This window comes from Penaeus japonicus, unplaced genomic scaffold (assembly GCF_977035675.1).
Source record: "Penaeus japonicus unplaced genomic scaffold, GWHDUDI00000001_assembly GWHDUDI00000012, whole genome shotgun sequence".
NCBI lineage: Eukaryota > Metazoa > Arthropoda > Malacostraca > Decapoda > Penaeidae > Penaeus > Penaeus japonicus.
The window spans coordinates 45,260,098-45,265,097 of NW_028234414.1; positions in this window are offsets into that span (position 1 = coordinate 45,260,098).

Below are 5,000 nucleotides of genomic sequence, written 5' to 3' on the forward strand. Positions count from 1 at the left end.
GAAGGAAAAGGAAGAAGCAAAAGAAGAAAAGGAGGAGGAAGAGGAAGAAGGAGAAGAGGAAGAGGAGGTGAAGAGTAGAAGCAGAATGAACTGATTTAGACATTTAATGCCTGTTTTCTTTTTTTTATCTAACTCTCCCTCGTCGCCTTCTATCCCTTTTCTCCCTCCCTCTCCCTCTTCCCTCCATTCTTTTTTCTCTCTCTCCCTTCCCCCTCTGCCTCCACCTACCCTCTATCCTATACCCACCCTCCGTCTATCTATTCTCCTTCCTTACACCCTCTCCCTCTCTACCTCCCTCCTTCTCAACCACCCAGACCCCCCTAGACCCTCACCCCTCCTCCCACCTACCAACCCAGACCCACCCACTCCCTCACCCCTCCTCCCACCAACCCACCCAGACCCACCCACAACCCACCCACCCAACCAGACCCTTCCTCCCTCCTCCCTCCCACCCAGACCCACCCAGACCCCCCTAGACCCACCCATTCCCTCCTCCCACCAACCCACCCACTGCCACCAACCCACCCACCCTCTCAACCCACCCACCCACCCACCCTCTCCCCGTGTGTCACTGTGGTCCGGTGGGATAACCATCAACATGTAAATGGTAGGTAACGCGACACGGGAAGGTCTGCGTTGCGTCGCCATCTGGTCACGCTCCGAGGATTCTGCGGTCAGCATCCGACGGGCCTTGTTGCATATATTGCTTAGTTACGTGAGCTTTTGTTTCGTTGGGGGGGAGAAGGGGCAGGGAGAGGGAGGGGGTGAGGGAGGGGTGGGGGGAGGAGGAGGGAGAAGGGCAGGGAGGGGGAGGGGGAGAGGGGGTGGGGGAGGAAGGGAGGAGAGGGAGTCTTGTTCTCTTTCTTGTTTCCTCCTCGTCTTTCTTATTCTTCGTCTTTTTTTATTTTTTTTATTTCTTGTTGTTCTTCCCTTTTTTCTTCTTCTTCACTTTTTTTTGTTCTTCCTTTTCTTCTTCCTTTTCTTCTCCATTCTCTTCTTCCATTTATTTTCCCTCCATCTTCTATTATTCTCCCTCTCCTCCCCCACCCCTTTCTCATCTTCCTCTTCCTCCTCCTCTTCCTCTTCCTCCTCCTCTTCCTCTTCCTCTTCCTCTTCCTTTTCCTCTCCCAAACCAAGCTTCGAAATCCCTTTGTGTCCCAAACACAGAAGCAAGGGGGGGAGGGGAGGAGAGGGGAGGAGAGGGGAGGGAAAGGGGGGAGGGGAAGGGGAGGGGGGGCGTAGTAATTCCATCGATCTTACGACTGGTTTGTTGCACTTAACAATGTTATATTGCATTTATGTCGTGGAAATAGCGGCGGTTAGGTTGGAACAAGTCAATGAGAGAGAGAACAAACTAATTTCCTTTTTTATTTTTTTTTTCTTAACTCGAACCACTGTAGAAGAGTGCTACTGGCAACTTTCTCTTCCCGAAGTACGGTACCGGGGAGGAAAAAAGTCATGAACTTTTGGCATAACTGAATTATTTATGAAACTGTGCAACACATGTCCGAATAAGGCACGTTCAAATACAGGAACATATAGAAACACATTCACACATACACACAGCACACTAACATACACACGACATACAAATACCCTACACACACAACAAAACACAAACACAAACACAAACAAACACAAACAACCTACCCTAACCCCGCTACCACTAGCCCACCTTGCCTCCCACAAGGACCCGCACGCAAACCCCCCTCACCACAGCTCTTCCCACAAAAGCCCGCACCCTCCCCTGCCGCCCTCCCACCCCCTCCCACAGGAGGATACACACCACACCCAAAGGTCCAACTTTACAGTACTACACATTCATTATAAAACTCCCACGGGAAAATGGCCGATTACTTTTTTTTTCCTCTCCATGTGCACCTATTGTATTTGTTTGTATTTGTCCGGGGTTTCAATTAAGTGCCCTCAGCGACAGGTAACCTACACGACAAAAGCTAAGCCGAAAACAAACATGTGTCAGAAGCCGAAAACAAACATGAGTCAGAGAGTATGTTGCAAGAGATGTTGCAGGGCACGTCAGAGAGTAGTGTTGGCCTAGGTAGAGAGAGAGAGTAAAGAGATTGCAGATGGTGAGAGAGAGAGTAGAGAGGGAGGGAGGGAGAGAGAGAGAGCGAGAGAGTGAGAGGATGAGATGAGAGGAGAGGGAGAGAGAGAGGGAGAGAGATGAGGGAGCAGAGAGAGACGAGAGGGTGAGAGAGAGGAGGGAGGGAGAGGAGAGTGGAGAGAAAGAGAGGGAGAGAAAGAGAGGGAAGAGAAAAGAGAGAGAGAAAGGATCGACGAGTAAGAGGAGAAGAGAGAGAGAAAGAGAGAGAAAAAAAAAAGAGAGAAGAAGAGAAAGAGAGAGAAAGAGAGGAGAAAGAGAGAGAGAGAGAGAGAGAGAGAGAGAGAGAGAGAGAGAGAGAGAGAGAGAGAGAGAGAGAGAGAGAGAGAGCCAGTATGTGATTCTCTCCCTCTGTCTATGTCTCTGTATCTCACGTTTAGCGTGATTCTTTTTCTCTCTTTTTTCTAGTTTTTGTTCAAGTGATTTTCCCTATTTTTTGAGGAATTTTCGTTCGTTTCGGATTTTTTTCGATGTTTTGTTTATCATTGTTTTTGTTTTTGTTTTTGTTTTTTTATTTCTGTGGTTTTGACAGATTGGGTGAGGAGGGTAAGAGAAGGGGAAGGGAGAGAGGATAGAATAAGACAAGGAGGGAGATAGAGAGAGAGAGAGAGAGAGAGAGAGAGAGAGAGAGAGAGAGAGATGAGGTTGAGAGAAGTAGATAGAGATGGAGTAGAGAGAAGATGATGGCGAGTAAGGAGAGAGAGAGAGAGAGAGAGAGAGAGAGAGCAAGAGAGCGAGAAAGAGAGCAAGAGATAAAGAGAGAGCAAGAGATAAAGAGACAGAAAGAAAGAGAGCATGAGAGAAACAGAAACAGACAGAAATAATAACCCCTTTATTGTTATTTTTCTGATCTTTCTCTTTTCTAATCAATCTAAGCTACATGATACCCCTTCCTGACCTCTTCAGAAGCATTTACACTCCAAATACACCCGACAACACCACGTAGTTGACAACTTCACATTCCATGACCCGTATTGAAATAGCTATAACCACTTAAATCCTTTTGTTCCTGACTTTCGCTTCTAATAGTCGCACTTACGTATCTAATAAAAACCGCTTCTTCATAACGACGTCGATGGCAGGATGACAATATAAGACATGTTCCAAACATGTACAGGCAAAGACGTCCTCTGATATTACACTAATTCCTATCCCCTTATTTCAGACTCAGTCAGTCAGTTTTTGAAAGTCGAGTCTCTACTTACTAATACAAACTCTTTGAAGCTTTTGTCGTTCTTGTTTCCTAGATTATCGTTGTTGTTTTTTCTTTCTTTTTTTTGTATGTTTCTACTCACTATTTTTTTTTTTTTTTTTTTTTTTTTTTTTTTTTTTTTTTTTTTTATTTTTTTTTTTTTTTTTCTCACTTTTTTTTTTTTTTTTTTTTTTTTTTTTTTTTTTTTTGTAAAACGGACTGGATTGACTCCGCGTACTTACGGTAAGTAAAAGCGGGGAAACTTTATGGTTGTTTGTAAGATTGGCGAGCTAACTCTGACTTCTTCTTTTTTCCTTTTTTTTTTGTAAATTGAATCTTCTCTGTTTTGTTGTTGTTGTTTTTGTCGGTGCACAACTGTTGTCTTTTCGTGTTGTTTTCATCACTAAGATCGAAATCTATTCATTGTTGCATAAGTTGTTTTTGTTTTCGTGAACTTACTATCACTATCGTCATTCCCATCGTTAAATCTGTGCACGATAAGACTAGATAAAAATATAACGTACAGTGCTAGGCAGTAGACGGTAGATGGTACAGACAATAGATGGTGTACACGATAAACGATCGAATGCAGCGAGAATAGGGCCCAAGATCGAGAGGGAGAGGGAGAGGAGAGAGGGGAATGAAGAGAGGAGAGGGGAAAAGGGAGAAGGGAAAGAGGGAGAGAGGAGAGGGGAGGGGAGCGAGGAGAGGTGAATGGAGAGAGGAGAGGGGAATGGAGAGAGGAGAGGGAAATGGAGAGAGGAGAAGGGAAGGGAAAGAGGGAGAACGGGGGGTGGGGGAGGGGGGCATGAAAGTGGTCGTCTTTGAGTGGTCGTTCCACACGTCACAAGGGTGATTCCAGGAGAGACAGACGGCATGGGAATGGCATATGGAATGACATCAATTTTCTTCTGAACTACAAGGAACAGAATTGGCTTCTACGCACACATCTGCTCTCCTTCGTACCTCTGCGTGGTGGTGGGCGTCTGTGTGTGTTGTGTTGTGCGGTGTGGTGTGGTGTGGTGTGTTGTGTCGTGTGGTGTTGTGTGGTGTGGTGTTGTGTTGTGTTGTGTTGTTGTGTGGTGTGGTGTGTCGTGTCGTGTCGTGTTGTGGTGTGGTGTGTGGTGTGGTGTGGTGTGGTGTGGTGTGGTGTGTTGTGTGGTGTGGTGTGTTGTGTTGTGTTGTGTTGTGTGGTGTTGTGTGGTGTTGGGCGTCTGTGTTGTGTTGTGGTGTGGTGTGGTGTGGTGTGGTGTTGTGTCGTGTCGTGTTGTGTTGCGTCGTGTCGTGTCGTGTCGTGTTGTGTCGTGCCACATCGTCGTGTCATGTTGAGCTGTGTGTGTTTCTCAATCAATCAAAGTAAAAACACATAAACACACACAACACAAGGCAACACACTCTCACACAAACAAACACACCAATATGACATATTCCCTGCACCGCATCAACATCTTTCCCATAGATATAGATATCTCCCATAGATATAGATATACCAATATGGACTCCTCGTTCTCTGGGACTGCCTATTTTCGCCATCCACATCAATGTCCTCCTTTTACGATCTATTTTCCATTCATATGTATTTCTCCGTTTTCTGCATCCCATCACAAGCGTAAAAAAAAAGAAAAAAAAACTTCACCAAACCTCTGCCTCTATTTATCTTTCCTATTCTTTGGCTTATTCTTTCTT